The sequence below is a fragment of the Sminthopsis crassicaudata genome, chromosome 3 (assembly GCF_048593235.1).
Source record: "Sminthopsis crassicaudata isolate SCR6 chromosome 3, ASM4859323v1, whole genome shotgun sequence".
NCBI classification, from domain to species: Eukaryota; Metazoa; Chordata; class Mammalia; order Dasyuromorphia; family Dasyuridae; genus Sminthopsis; species Sminthopsis crassicaudata.
Genome location: NC_133619.1, coordinates 415,447,267 through 415,464,551, shown reverse-complemented (window position 1 = coordinate 415,464,551; position 17,285 = coordinate 415,447,267). Strand labels below are relative to the sequence as shown.

At 33.9% G+C, this 17,285-nt stretch overlaps 1 long non-coding RNA gene across 1 annotated transcript in view; it reads left to right on the top strand.

Moving 5' to 3' along the window:
- The window catches only part of LOC141559626 (uncharacterized), a 71,006-nt gene that overhangs the window by 34,481 nt on the left and 19,240 nt on the right, over positions 1-17,285 (top strand). The gene's annotated exons all lie outside the window — the stretch shown is intronic.

Sequence of the window (17,285 nt, the reverse complement as noted above, 5' to 3'; positions counted from 1 at the left end):
TATATGCATACACATACACACAGAGAAAATAGTAGAGGGAGAAGGGGTTTTACCATTCCTTCCCCCCCCTAGAATGTATCTGGATATACCCACTACATTCTTTTTCCATTACCTAATATAACTTCCTTTCTACCAGTAAAATAATTTTCAATCCTAGGATTATAGGTTCAGAAATAGAGAATACCTTTGAGGCTATCTACTCCAGGCCCTTCATTTTCACAGAAGAAGAAACAATGTCTGAGAGGTTGATTGATTTGTCTATAAGTTATACAACCATAAGTATCAATGGCAAGATTTGAATTCAAGTCTTTATGATTCCAAGTTCAGTCTGCCATCTACTATGTCACATTTCCTCTCTTGTCACAGTCCCTAGAAGTTAATTGACATTGTCTCTGGTTGGACTGGCAATAATTCTAGGTATCCCTCTGGGATTCATACCTGCCTTAAGGTTTACACTTATTGTTATGACTTAGCTCATCAGTGAACCTTAAGTAACTTCCTTGGTTCTGATAAAGATTCAGCCCCTGATTAATACCCTATTAGCTAAAACAGCCTAGGTCCAAAATGAAAATCAGTGATCCCAGACAAGCTCCAACTAATATAACTCAATTTGTCCAGATTTCTCTTCTAGTACAATAGGTTGGATTAATATCATGAGGGTTTCCGATGATTAACAGCCTATATCAGTGTTTTGCCTCATCCAATAACTCTGGGAACTTCTAAAGATTGCTTCAGTTCAGTGCTTGCTAACAAACCAAAACTGCTATTAAATTCAGAAACATAGAGCACTTATTCCAGATAGATATGAATAGCAAAGCCACAGGAAGTGACCATAGCTCACATTCTCAGGAAATATATTGTCTTAGCTCCCTGAATAGTTTCGGTCTTCATTCCCTCCAAAGTTGCCAGTGGGGAAGGCTTGGCTAAGTTTTTCTGAAGCAAGAGTGGAGAGGATTGGTTATGGTGATGGAAACATTAACCAAACAGAATCTGTATCCCTTATAGCCTTTATTATTCTGCCACAACTAGATAAGATATTTCTTTCTCTGCTCTGTTTTAGGGTTGCTCAACAGTCCAAAACAGCCAAAACCCTTATTTGCCACTTCTACATTTCTGGTTTGTGCCATTGAGCTCCTTTACCTGCTCATGGCATTCATCTCATTCTAAACCCCAATATTGTTTAAGCATCTACTATGTGTCAGACACCATGCTATGAGCTGGAGATACAGGTACAAGTGAGGAAGACATTTCCTGTCCTCAGGAAGTTTACATTCTAATAGGGAAAAATAACATATGTAGGTGAGAAGTGTCTAGAAAGTAGTGGTTTGAACCCAAAAGTCACAGGGACAGTTATTGGAGCCCCTGGGCAAATGATTAATGCATTCTTTCTGGGAATGGTAGTATTGATTTGATTATATTGTCCTTAAAGCTAAGATTGAGGAGTGAGGAGAGTATGACAGCAGCATAACATGGAGATAATTAAGAAGTAATATGGTGGGCCTGATATTTTGCTTTCTGAAAAAAGATTCTTACATTGTTTTTAATTTAAGCATGTTTAAGGTCCCCAAGTAGATTTATAAGCTAACACATTGCCTCTGCTCAAATACCTTGCCATATACTAAATTACTGGCTCCCAAAATCGTTTGTTACATGAATTCCTTTTGACAACAGTAATAAAAAGTGATGTGAACCCTCTAGGCCATTCAATAAACTACTCACAATATTCTTTTAGACTTATTCATTAAGTGCTTATAATAATTACCAAAATAATTTTTGCCTTAAAAGCTCCAAATTTAAATTTATATTATATAATTATAAAATATAAAATTTTATTTTTGCCTATCATCATGAAAACTCTAAATAGAAAAAAATCATAAAGCTTTATAAAATAATTAGAAATTATATGGGAAAGATTCTGTAAGAATTCAAAAAGTAATCCAGCCAGACTTCACATGATTATTATTATTTCTAGTACTTAATAATAAAATTGTTTATTTTATTATTTTATTGAATATAAATCTTATTTAATGAAATAAATTATAACTTAGAAAATGATTAGCATACCATAATAATCATATATATATATATATATACATATATATATATATTTAATTCCAATTTTTAAAAAATGTGAACAAAATTTACAATATTTGGGTCCAAATAAGATAATCTTAAATCTGGCACCATATCCATTTTATTTCTGCATTTTGATTTAAATAAAAATAATATGAAAATAATTTCTCACAGAATACATGGTAGAAAATGGTAAGAAAATGTTATAAGCTGTCCCACTAAGACATGGAAATTACTTTTTTACCTAACCAACTGATGAAAATGAATTACAATATAAATATTAACTTTTTCTATTAGCTGACAAGCACCTTATTAAATAATATGTGTATTTTAAAGTTCCATTGTACATATTACTTAATTTCATGTTTAACAATAAGTTGTTTCACAAATTAACAATTAATTGTTTAACAATTGAATTGACCTTTGTAAGGAAAAAAACCTCTTCAGATATGATTTTCTCTTCTACCAGTGGCATACCAGTTTCACTCTCATGGAAACCATGCTGAATTCCTTCAAACCAAAAAAAAAAAAAAAAAAAAAAAAAAGTATTGTAAACCTCCAGAGTCATCCCTAAGCTAACCAGAATTAAAGGGACAGAAATATCTACTAGTTCATTAGAAAATCCACTAGATGGAAGAATAGTAACATAAGTAGAAGATCTGTTTAACTCACAAAACAGCCTTAATATTACAATGAATAATAATATAAGGTTTGTTTCAGCAGAATATTTGTGATGGTTCATGATGGTAACATACATGTCCAATGACTATAGTTTTCAATTAGTTTGATATTTGGGCAAGATTCCAAACTTTTCTAACATCTATGTGATGATTATGCAGATATGATTATAGGTTAACCAAGGGAATGAGAAAGCTATTCTGGTGTTGTGTACAAAACACAAATGAGGGTATGCAAATATATCTGACTTTCCACTGGAAAAATTTAGTGTTCAAGTATATAAAGAACCTTTGTGGTTTTTTATTTGTTTTGTTTTATTTTTTGTGAATCAGTTGGAATTTAGTGACTTGCCCAGGTTCACACAGCTAGTAAGTATTAAACGTCTGAGACCAGATTGAAAGAACCCTTATGGAAGATTGGAAGTAATTTGATGGTAGATTGAAAAACTTCAAGGACATTTTGAACTTTTATGATCAGGTTAGTAGTTGTCCTTTGTGCTAGAAGAGGACCAGTATGACATCACTATGTTGGGGTCAAGATATAGTGTGCCCAACTATGGTTGATCAGACCAATACCAGCTCAGAAGGCTCTACCACAGAGCAGGCACAAATAGCCCATATGAACATTTGGAGTTGAAATGTCTCTCAATTTGTGTATCTCACATTTCTTTTGAGCTATTGAAACTCTGCTTTGCTCATAGAGCACAACACTTTCTTTGATGAGGTCACGCCATGCTGGGTGGCCCAGTGCCATGACTCCCATGTCTCACAATCACCAAAGTTCTTCAGAGAGACCTTGAAAGAATCCTTGCACTGCTTTTTCTCACCTTCATGTGAACAATTGCCATGTGTGACTTTCTTGTAAAATAATCAAGCTTATGTTTGACATTGAACAAAGTGGCCAGATCATCAGAGTTGCGCTCTCTGTAGTAGTTAGAATGCTTTCCAGTTCAGTGTGAGAAAGGACCACAATGTCTAGTATCTTATCTTGCCAGGTGATCTTCAAATCTTAAGACAATTCAAATGAAGTGATTCAGTTTCCTGGAGGAGAGCTGGTACTCTGTTCAAGTTTCTCAAGCATACAACAATGAGGTCAGCACAATGGCATGTAGACCTTCAGTTTGGTAGGCAGTCTAATATCCCTTCTCCCCACACTTTCCTTCAGAGGCTCCCAAACAGAGCTAGTTCTTGCACTGTGAGCATTACCATCCTCATTTATGTGTATATCCTTAGAAAGTAAAACTGACAAGGTAAATGAATTTATCCATAGCCTTCAAATTTTGTCCATTTGCTGTAACTGTCAGCTCCATGCATAGAGGTACAGTTTGTTGTGTGCATGATCACAATGGTTTCAGATCATTGTTGAAACAGACTATAATATTTCAAGCATGTACATGCTTGTTGTCACAGAGGAAAAATATATCTGTAAAATAACTGGACAATTATTTACTGCTTAAGGCATGATCAAGGTTTTTGTGCATGAACTTCTTGGATCAATCTTCCCTAACTGGGAACCACTGGGCTTAATAAATATTGAGGTCCCTGCTGGTTTCTTGATAAATAGTGCTGAATAATCTACTAACCCGAATGATAGAACTAGGACTACAAGGAATCTTTAAAAATAATTATTGATGTAGCTTTAGTGAAATTCATATTGGCACATCAGTTATGATGGTACATATTCATTTGTTTCCCATGCTAAAATATGTGTGAAATAGGGAAAGTAAGAGTACCTTTATTAGATTAACAGAGGAGAAAAGAACTACATCCAATGCTCTAGATAAAGTGATTAAAAACCAAACAAACCCAAACCACAGTTACATCTTTTCCTTTTTCCTCAGAAGGATTCACTATAGAAAAAAGTAGCTAGGCTTAGTAGAAAGAAAACTGAATGATCCCCACAAGATGTCAGTGGAAGTTTTAGTTTGAGCTACACAGATATTTTTTTCATCTGAGACAAAATCAGCTGATGTGAAGAGAGTGCCAACTCCTAGGGTTGTTGTACCAGGAATGGAGACCATCCAGGCAGAGATAGAACCCTAGAAATAGCAGCACTGCTGCATAGTGATGAGGGCATGGAACTTCTGGGGGAGGTACTTGGTCATTTGGTGGTGAAAGGTGGCAGAAGATTTTAGTCTTTTGTCATTTTTGGCTCTCTCATCCTACCTCCTCTTTTTCCTCTTCCTTCTTTTTCTCTCAACCCCCATTCTTCTCTTCCAGAGAAGGCTGGGAAGAAACACCTCTTAGCTCAAAAAGGAAGTAGGGAGGAAGGCACTTGGTTTGCTTATCACAATAGCGCTATCTCTGTTCTCAAGAAGAAAGCTATCCTTAAAGGGCTCTAAAAATTCTGATGGGAATGAGGGAGTGACAAATGGGACAGCTTTAGAACTAAGCTAGTGAGAGTATTACATACTTAAAAAAAAAAATTCCGAAGGACAAAAAAGAGTTCAGAGACCAGGAGATCAGCATAATTAGGAATTAATAAACAAAAAGAGTAGGGTCAAAAACTGAGAAAGTACTCAAGCAGAGAAGGGCAGAAAGACATAGTAGTAAAGGCTGATATTTTGTAGCACTTTAAAGTTTGCAAAATGTTCAATCTACATTATCTCATTGAAGCCTTACAAGAACCCTGTGAGGTAGGTACTAAAGGAATTGAACTGCTTTTGTACTCACTTTACATCTTTAATTTTTAAGTTTTTTTCCAAAGTAAAAAAACCAAATAAAATGGGCATTTCCATGTATATAAAAGATACAAAAATACTGTGTATAAAAATGTGAATCTATATATTCTAAAATATATAATACATTCAGCAGATTTCAGCAACCATACAAACTGAATGGAATTGAAATTCATTGTTTTGTATAGAATGTTTTTTTCTTTCTGTTTTTCTTTGCATATAGAAACACATATTTTTATTGGTGTTTTGTCAAATTTAGAATAACCCAAAATTAAATATTTAAACATGTACATATATGCATATACATATATCTGTGTATACATGTATGAGAGTGTGTGTGTGTGTGTGTATTCTGATGGACTGAAGGAACCGTTAGTGGAATTATATGTATAAGAGATTGTTTAAGTGACCACTGACGTTTAAGCAGAAAACAAGCAGAAGACAAAATGATTTATGATCAAATCTAGACATAGCTGCCCTACTTAGTCAAAGGGAAGAAGATATTGGTCTCTATTTTAAGGATCATAATTACTTATACTTGTATTTTAGTTTATTACCTCTTTAGTATCTTTGCACAACACTTTATTGCCTGTGGGTATTTTCATGTCCATTCTCTCATTTGAGCCTTACAACAATCCTGTGGGGCAGACATAGTAGGTGATATTATCCTAATTTTTAGCAGATAAGGAAACAGAGCCTCTACTAACATATGGTATTAAGTGTTATTTGATGTATTTTGATAACATGACCCATCTTTTGTCCTTGCCCTTTTCTTTCTTGTGGTCTTAAAATACATATCTCTGTTGCCTGTACGTGATTTTTTTTTTAATCCCAGTAATAAAATTTCTGTCACTAAAATATATTATGAGATTGTATTTTCATTGCCAAAATAGTCATTATCATAATGCTCTGATTTTGAGAAAACCCAAACTAGAATTCATAAAACTATTAATTATTGAGTAATTCTTCATATTTCAAGAGGATTCTTCAGTTTACATGAGGATTAATTGTATGTTTCCCTTAAAATTGAAAAGTTGTTAATCTTTTTAGGATCAAAGAGTTCTTTGGTGGTCTAATGATACCTATAGATTCCTCTAAATAGTGTTTTTAAATACATAAAATAAAATACATAGAATTACAAAAGAAGTTAATTACATTGAATTAAAAATATTAAAAATTAGTCACATACCCCAGGTTAACTTCTTTAACTTGAAAGCTTCCTTAATGCTCTTAGGATTTGTCTTTTGGATGATGTTATTTGCACAAGGTTTTTCTGGAAAAAAACTAACAACAACAAAAATCCCATTACATAAAGAACCACATAGCTACATCATACTAGAGATGAAGATTATAAAAAAGGGTAAGAAGAAGAAAGTTAACACCATTACCTCCCAAATTTGTGAGTGAATGGAAAGCACTTATTAAGCATTTACTATGTGTCAAGCACTGTGCAAAGGAGATAGTCCTAGAGAAGTTGTTCCATAATGGCAGAGAGAGGGTACATAGAAAAGTGGTGGTTAAGGAAGGGTATGTGGGCATAAGAAGTCACTGGGATGGTGAGTAGAGTTTGGTGAAACATTTAACACAGGGAGAAGAATCAATACACCTTTTTTAGATGCCACGATAATGATAAGTTTATTATACTTGTCTGGGCAAAAAAGATGGTATAGGGGAAGCAGCAGAACAGATAGCAAAAAGATGGAATGGACACATGCATATTTATGATAAGATTATGCATAGGTGACAGGTGATGGTAACTTAGGTTAAAATAGAATTTTTCAAATATGTATTATTTCAAAAATAGATCACAAAATCACAGGTACAAAATCTAAAAGGAGCTATAACTTCAATTTTTAAAAATGAAGAGAAGGAGGTATATATATCTACTTTTAAATTGAATTCCTCAGTGTAGTTGGCTATACTTTATATCTCTGATTTTTTTTTTTAAAGAAAAAGCCTACCGAATGAATTACTTTTGTTTTGGTACCACAGAAATTTCCATATCAGAATAGAAAAATGATCTGTCTGGTTCAATATCCATTCAACTACTTTCAATGCTGGATAAGTCATTGGAGAAACCAAATTACTTTAGGGCAGCCTATTGTCCTGTTGAATAGCTACCTCACATTCTAGAATGGAGCATGCAGAATGCAGATGATTTCTTATATAGAAGTTGCTTGTGTTAATCTTCTTTATTACTGATAGAAAAGAAGAATGTACTAGGAAACTGACATTGGTACCATGAGAGAAGATTTCTTGTTCCATCTGCAGAGGATCAGCATATATGTTGAAGTTCCAAGGCTATAATTTTTCCTTAGCTGTCATTGTTATTCTTATAGCAATCCCTTTTTGAATTTTACTAAACCTTTTGCATCAGAAAACTTCCCATAGCAGTGAAAGCTAAAGATGTATCATATGTAACATTCATAGAGTTGAGTTCCATCAAGTTATGGGAAGAATATTTGTCTTTACATTTGGGAGGATAGTTTTTAGCCAGGGGCTTTGGAAAGGTCACTTTGAGATTGCTGTAAAGGTAAGATGAATCTTGGGTAACTTATTTTGTATACTGTTTTACTACTAATGAAAGCCATTTTGGTTCAATGCAGTTAAATCAATTGGATCGTAGAATTATGAATTGTGAGTTGGAAAAGGACATTCTCATTCAGTCCAGCACTCTCATCTAGTAGATGAGAAAATAGATTTTTTTGTTTGTTTGTTTGTTTACTTCTAAGTCAGGCAAAGGAAAGGCAGAGTGACAGGGACAGTTCTGGTGCAACTATCTTTTATTGATATTATTAATCTATGTACATTGTCTAATAGATTGCTTCAGATTATGGTGTAATGAAATGAATCCTGAATTAGAACTCAGAGACCTAACTTCTGGGCCTGATCCTGACCCTTTCACTAAGGAGATATGTAATGCTGAGCAAAATGCTTAATGTTTTGGGTTTTGATTTCCCTTTCTATTAAATGGAGATAATATCTCTCCTACTTACCTCAGAAAACTCTTGAAAGTATTCAGTAAAATAGGTGATTGGAGAAGCATTTTGCAAATTATTAAGTTTTGTATCACCATAGCTTATTATTATTATTATTATTATTATTGTCATCTATACTAGTTCTATACACTTTTATATGCTGTACATTGCTGTTTGTCCTTTTTTTCTCAAAGAGGACCTTATCATCAGGAAGGTGTTATCATAACTTTCCAGTGAATTGTATTTAAGTGAGGATGGGCTATGCAAAGTCACCAGCCTTACTCACTCCTCCAGAGCCATCTGGGTCCAATGGCAAGTTATGATCAGTATGACTGGAGATAGCCCTGAATGCAGTGGGAGGACTTGGCCTTTTTAAGCTAAGGTCTTTTCCAAGTTTCAGTTTATCTGAGGCAATGACAATTCAGTGATTTAGGCTAGTCAAAAATGGGGCAAAGAATGATCTCTTTTACTAGTCAAAAAAAATCAATCTGGGAAAACATAAAATCAGGATATATATAGATCAGGATGACTAGAGATAGTCCTCATGCTATACATTACTTACTATAGCAATGTATGGGAGGGGTTATGAAAAAAACAGTTTTTAAATGAATCATCATCTCAAAGAACCCTGGATTTGGATTCAAATTTTGATTAAAATGTCATCTCTCGGGGGCAGCTAGGTGGCGTAGTGGATAGAACACCAGCTCTGAAGTCAGGAGGACCTGAGTTCAAATTTGTCCTCAAACACTTAACACTTCCTAGCTGTGTGATCCTGGGCAAGTCACTTAACCCCAATTGCCTCAGCAAAAAAAAAAAAAAAAAAAAATAATAATAATAATAATAATAATAATAATGTCATTTCTCATTTTGGCCATGTAACTAGGTAAATAGCTTATCTTATCTCAAACTTTCAATTCCTTACCTGTAAAATGGGGATATTATTATTTGCTTGATTGACTCATGTAGTTGTTCTGAGGGTAAAATGGAACAATGTATATATAGCCAGTGAAAATATTTTATAAATCTGTAACTGCTCTATAAATTAAAACTATTGCTATTATTTTAAGTTGGTATTTTATTGGTATGTTGATATATTATTATTGGTATAACATGTTCTGTTTTGAAATTTTGCTTTATCTTTTTAGCATGGATATATATTTTTCTTACTTTGTAACTTTTTCAGTTTAAAGTATACTTAGAAGGGGAATGTCATAGCAATAAAATATAGTTGTTTAGTCGATTCCAACCTTTTGTGACCCTGTTTTGGGGTTTTCTTGGCAAAGAAACTGGAGTATTTTGCCACTTTCTTTTTTCAGCTCATTTTACAGATGAGGAACTGAGGCAAACAGGGTAAAGTGATTGCCTAGGCTCACATGGATGGTGAACTTGAACTCATGAAGATAAGTTTTCCTGGTTTTTAATCTAGTGCTCTATTCACTGCACCACTTAGCTGCCCCGGTTTCATGTGAGTCATAGTTTAATCCTTTACTTTCTCAAATAGTTTAATATTTGTCTTTAAATGGATCACTTTACAAACTAGCATGCATCTTAAATGATTTCCGGACCAATTGATATTGGTAAAGAAGAGAGAAGGGAGCAAGGATTTTGTGGGAAATATGATGAGTTCATGTAGAACTAAACATGGAACATTGAAAGAAAAGAGACCACAGGAAGCTGGAAATATAGGACGAGAGTCTAGAAAATATACAAATTTGGAAGCCATAAACATATTGGTGATGGTTGAAGCCAGGGAAGTAAAAAAGATCGCTAGAAGACAGCTCTGTTAAAAAAAATTCTAAAGAAATATTTTTAAGCTTGCCTAAACCCCAATTCCAAACCAGTGCTAGTGTCATGCTTTTCCTTATGTAGATTTCATTTTCAAAAGATGAGTTCTTATCTCAAAAAGCAGATCCTACTATTTTTCATATGGCCTGTAGGTGGTGATAGTGCGCCATGTTTAAGGATGCAAGGAAGTAAGCCCTTCAATGTAGAGGGTTTAATTAAAATTAGATTAGCAAAATAAAGACAATGCTTTGCTAGTGAAGAGAAGGCTAGTCTTGCAATCAGAAAAGACCTGGATTCAAGTCTAATGATTGCATGATAATTATTATTAAAAATGTCTTCATTAAAATAACATTTATTTATACAATATATTACAATATACAATATATTAGAATTTATATAACTAAATTAGTGGATCAGATAATTCTGTTGACATTTTTAAAAAAGATTAAATGCCTAGATACAAATCGGTGCCTTTCTCACTAACTTTTCATCAGACTATGACACTGAATCCTAGATTGAAGTCAAAGAGACTTTCCTGTGGTTTGTATTGAAACTTTACTTGACATCAAAATACCCTGGGATGCTTATCTCTGAACAGCTGATTTCTCTGTGTCTCCTTCAAAGTCTATTCATTCTCTGTGGCTTGAGTTGGTCCCTGGGAAGGGCTTATTTCTTTTTCAATTTATCTTATTTCAGAGAATCTGCTTCTTTTATATATGGTAGGAGGGAGAATGGAAGAGTTGTGAAGGGCATCTTGTTACAGAGAGTACAAAATTTCCTATGATTTTCTTTTCAATCAACTGACTCATGTTTCTTTTCAATAAGAAAAGAATAACTCATATTTCTAAGACATCCTAAGATTTTGCAGAACACTTCATTCACAAAACTGCAAAGGTATTTAAAGGTACAATATTATTTCTATTTTTTTCACATGAAAAAATTGAAACTCAGCAAGTTCAAGTGACTTTCCTTGTTAGAAAGTCATCAAACAGAATTAAGAAGAATTGGAATACCAAGGTCTAGTACACGGAAACATGGTAACAAGACAGCTTTATTGAGGAGACATTTTCCTTCTACCCAGGACTGTGACTTAGATCTGAGTATAAGCAAAGCAGCAGAGCCCTGCCTCAGTGCTAGCAAAGAGACACACCCCTGAAATCTTCTGACCACTTGTTTGAGCCCCCTTCCTATCTGGGGTTGAAAGCTCTGAGAGTAGCAGCAGCAGCTGCTGATTCAGTGACTCCCAAGTTCTGTTCTTTGATTACTGAGACTCTGGGTCAGCTGGTGGGGTCTGAATTGGACTGCACTTCTCTCTCACCCAGATGCAATAGATCTGTTACTAACTTTCTCAGTTGTTTTTGGCTGGAAAATTTTTTCATCCCATCCTTTTGTGGTTTCTGCTGCTCCAGGATTCTTTTTGCATTATTTAAGGGTATTCAAAAGAATTTTGGGGAGAGCTCAAGAGAGTTGCTGTCTTTACTCTGCTCCTTGGCTCTGCTCTCTCAAAGCTGTTCTTAAAAAATATTATTAGTAGTATATACAAAAATCTTTTGGTTCTGTTCATTTTGTTCTTCATTATTTCATGCAAGTCCATCTATGTTTTTCTAAGATCACCAAGCCCATCATTTCTTTTGCTTTTTTAAATTTCAAAATAAAGTAGAAAAAGAAAACAAAAACATTGCCATGTGTATAGAAGAACATAAGAGAACTCAAAACATGAGACAATAAATTTTCATTTCAATAAAGTCTACATAATAAATACATTTTATTCATAGCTGTCCATCTTTTCCTTGCTTCATTGTAGGTTTTCTTATTTCTGCTACATACTTTTTTGCTTTATTCTTTTTCCTTCTTTCCCCCTTCCTGCCCCCAAGAAAATATTTATATATACATACATATACATGGATATCTATGATCACACACTCATATATACTTGTACATTCATTTCCATCTATGTAAGGCTGTACTAACTTGTTTATCCTGTTTCAGAGCTCATTTCTCATCGCACAGTGATATTCCATCATGATCATACAGCGCAACTTGTTCAGCTGTTCCCAAATGAAAGGTTTTCCTATAATTTCCAGTTCTTTGCCACCACAAAGAAAGATGCTTTAAATATTTTAGAATATATAGAAACAGACCCAGTAATGGTATTGCTGGGTCAAAGATATAGGCGATTTAATAACTTTTTTTTCTAATGCTCTCTTTCTATGAATGGTGCTTCTATTTTCTCACACAGGCTTGAAACATTACCTTCATACTAGATTCTTTCTTCTCCCTTAATATCACATTCAATGAGATGCTGGTTCATTGGTTGGTTGTTGACCTATGTTCTTGAAGAGGTCCAAAATGATATCACTATATTAGAGTCCAATTCCAATGTGTCTGACAGTGGCTGATCAGACCAATCTAAGATTGAAATGCTCTGCTACAGGTCAGACACAAATAGTCCATATGAACATTTAGGGGTAGAATCTCTAACTTTGTTCATCTCATGTTTCTTCTGAGCTAATTCAATTCTGCTTTGTAACACCTTTTCTGATGAGGGCATGCCATTCTGGGTGGTCCTGTGCCAGTGTCTCCCATGATATACAATCGATTATGAAATTCTTAAGGGAGTGTCTTTGTATTGCTATTTCTGATCACCTTGTGAGTACTTGCATTCTGTGAGTTCGCCATTATAGTCTCTTTGGCATTTGAACAATGTGGCCAGCCCAACAGAGTTGTATTCTTTTCTATAGAGTTTGAATGTTTGACATTCTTTGAATCTTGAATCCAGAGAAGGCAGTATGATGTAATGTAAAGTGACTATATTTGGAAGTCAGAGGATCTGTCTTCAAATCCTACCTCTGACACTACCTAAAGAGAATTGGAGAAGGTACTCAACTCGTCCTTGTTTCTTTATCTCTAGGATGTGAGGATGGGAATTAAATAGCTCTTTTAAGTTTAAATCTTTGTTCTTTTCCTTATCATTCTTTCTATCACTACTTATTCATGCCCTGGATTCAAATTCTACTTTGGAAACTTAAAACTTTGCTTTATCTATAAAGGAACAACTCAAAAATCATTCCTAAAAATGATCTATCCTGATCTAAATTGCTATTATGTTGGTCTTATCCAGAAATTGTTCTTGCTATTCAGTTATTCAGTTGTGTTTGACTGTCCATGAGGTTTTCTTGACCAAGATACTGGAGTGGTTTACCATTTTTTTTCTCCTGTGGGTTTAACAAAGGTTAAAAGACTTGCCCAAAGGATTTGAATAAACACTTTTCACATGAAGAAATTAAAGCTATTTCTAGTTATATGAAAAAATTCTCTAAATCACTATTGATTAGATAAATATAAATTAAGACAATTCTGAGTTACCACTTCACACCTCTCAAATTGGCTCCAATGAATGGAAAAGAAAATGATAAATGTTGGAGGGGATGTGGGAAAACTGGAACACTAATACTTTGTTGGTTGAGTTGTGAAATGATCCAACCATTCTGGAGAGCAATTTGGAACTATGCCCAAAGTTTTATAAAACTGTGTATATCCTTTGATCCAACAGCCTCACCACTGGATCTGTATCCAAGAGATCATAAAAAAGAGAAAAGGACCCACATGTGTAAAAATGTTTGTAGCAGCATTGTAATAGCAAGGACCTGGAAAATGAGTGGATATCCATCAGTTGGGGAATGGCTGAATAAGTTACAATATATGTAATGGAATACTATTGTTCTATAAGAAATGATGAGCAGGCTGATTTCAGAAACTGAACTGATACTGACTGAGATAAACAGAACTAGGAGAATATAGTATATAGAAAAGATTATGTGTTAATCAACTATGACGGACTTGGCTCTTTTCAACAACACAATGATTCAAGACAATTCCAATAAATTTAGGATGGAAAGTGTTATCTGTATTCAGAGAGAGAATTTTGGAGACTGAATATGAATCAAAGCATAGTATTTTCACATTTTTGTTGCTGTTGTTACTGGTCCCACTATGATTTCATGCCTGATTCAGGATCTTATGCACTTAATAGGCTTCCGTTAAATTGAACTGAATTTATTTCATCTGAATCCCTTACTTAATTCCTGACTTACTACCTTAGTTCCTCAAGTATGTGGGTATTACTTTGGCTCTCATCTACTTACAATCCTTTCAGGATATCTGAAAAACACTTTACATAGTTGGTCTTCATTACCTGTAGTTGGATTCCCCCAATTCTCTGCTCTTCTTAAGTGTTGCCTATACAGGTACTTTCTAATGAAGATTGCCTGCCTCCAGTGGGACCTTTGCCTGAGCCACCTCCAGTTACCTATTTTTGAACAGAGATTTAAACATTATCCTTTCTAAACTAAGCAAAAGTTTGATAGCACTTGGGTGAAAAAAATAATTTGACTGCTAGATGAAATTTGGATTTATTTTCATTTATTATACAGTACAAATAAAAGTGCAAATCACTTTTTCTATCCCTGATTAGGTTTGATTCCTTGAGTTTCTAGCTCATATAAATATTGCTCATATAATTATTTTCTGAAATTGGTAACCATCCTCCTACGTGAGGTCATAATTATGATAAATTCTGGACATGCTACTATGGATTGCATAGATCCACAGTAGCAAAAAAAGATGCACAGTTCCCTCTCCAATTTTGTTAACTAATTTTCTTTTCCATGATTTCTCTTTGTCAACTGCCCATTGCCCTCAGCTAATATATCTTTTCTCTGAAGTAGAATTTGTAAATGCTCGATTACCCATCATTTTGTTAGCTATTGTCTCATAGAACCAAGGATAAGTATAATAAGTTTTCAAAATTATTTTTAGCTTTGTGATGCAGGGATATCAATGAATCATATTTTTATCCCCCCCAAAAAATAAACTGCCTCATTCAACTAAGTATTTGTGTCTAAGTAAAACTTTAATTTTACACACAATATATGTATATATATATATACATGTATATATGTATACATATATATGTATACATACATATATATGTATAAAATTATTAATTTATCTATTATTTTATTGTAATATATATAAATATACATGTGGTACATATGTAAATCTCTGTATGTACATACATATGTGTTTATATATGGTATATGTAAATGGCATTATAAAACTTCCTGCTGTGAAAGATCTTGGTGTCCTAAGAATTTGTTTTGAATTCTATCTAGTTGAGGACACCCAGAAGGTCCACATCAGAACTGAGAAATGGAAGTATGCACAGCATCATTTTAGATATATGTATACATACTCATATTTACATGTATATCTGTGTTAAATGGTGATGCATTCTCTAGTGGGGAGTGGGGAGGGAGAGATATAGCTTGGAACTTAAAATGTAACAAAAACAAATTAAATTAAGTTTTTGTAAAAGCTTGATTTAATTATTTTAGAATGGATCTATATTCAGATTAGTTAGATCTGTCCCTTTTCTCCAGAAGAAGAGAGTTAACTACTAGAGGAACTGATCAATACTCATGATAGTAATAGCTACCATTTATATAGCACTCCCAGATATTTAACCAGACATTGTACTAGGTATTTTACAATTATATCTCATTTTATTCTCACAACAACTCTAAGAGGTAATGCTATTATAACCCCATTTTACAGGGAAGGAAACAGAGGAAACAAAAGTTAAGTGACTTGTCCAGATTCACACAGCAAGGATCTTTTTGAGACTAGCTTTGAATTTAGATCTTCTTGACTCTAGGCCTGGTATTTTAGCTGCTTCTTAATCCAAAGACATTTTACCAATATCTATCCTTATGTGACTCTCTTAATATTATCATATTTATAAGGCATTCCAATTCCTTTTGCCTATCTCAGAATAAAAATATACTTTCCCTAATGGTGTTAGACAATACTATGGACTACTCAATGGCTAGGCTATGTCTGCAAGAGAGCGCACTACTTCCTGGAAGTGAATTTTCTCCTTTATTTACCTGATCAGATGAAAATAAGAACTTTGTTTTCTTATATCTTCTTGAATGAGTATGTCCATCACATTCGTTTATATACCTCACACAGGGATATGGTTTGAGCTGCTTGAAACATATAACCAAGTAGGAAACCCAGAGAAAATGAAGAGTAAAGAACAATATTAAGAAATTGTATAACTTGAAAAGAGAATGGGTTGTTCATATAGCAAAAGAAATAGATGACAAGTAGATAGCTACCATAGGTACATTTGTGATATAGTGGGATATTGAGGAAGGTCTGTTGAATGTTGGATGGATCTTTGTGAACCTTTAGGAAAAGATGCACAAGATTTATTTAGGAATGAATTTTCAGTTTGCAATCTGCTTTAGATTAGTTGACATAATGGACAGAGTGTTAGATCAGGAGTCACCTGAGTTCAAATTTGACCTCATACTTACTAGTTTTGTGGGAATTTAGGCAAACCACTTAATCTCTGTCTGCCCTCAGTTTCTTCATTGGCAAAATGGGAATAATAATGATATCTACTTCCTTGGGTGGTAGTGAAGCTAGAATAAGATAAATATTTTACAAACCTTAAAGTGGTAAAGAAATGCTAGCTATTTATTGTTATCACCAAAATGAAACCCTGAACTGATGATGTGATAGGTCTGAGTATATTATGTAGACTGATTTCTATTTGAAATTCTGCACCTCACCAGCATTGATTCCATTCTTTCCTCCAAATTTATTTCCCTTCTCAATCTCCTTCAGAAATTGGAAAGTGAATGTTCTCTGCCATCTCATCACACACCCGTGAGAATGCTTTCTCTAGGGATATGAGCTCTATGTTAAAAAATCAGCTTTGGGCTTCTAGCCAGAAGTGTACTAGTAAATAAATATATGACCATAAGTTTAATCTTCATCATTACCATTTTCTCAATCACTTTCTTAAGTCTAGACAATCAAAACAAATCTATTGCTGATTTTTGGCATTTGCAGATTTCTGAGGTATAAATAGACAAAACATTTAATAACCAGAGCAGATTCAACTGGCTCCAGCATGCCCCTGATTTTAACCTACATCTGTGGGATATCATTAACATTCAGATTACCTCTTTGATGTGTTTTGAATCTGAGTTCTAGAGAAGCAAAGAGTTAAGGAGATCCAA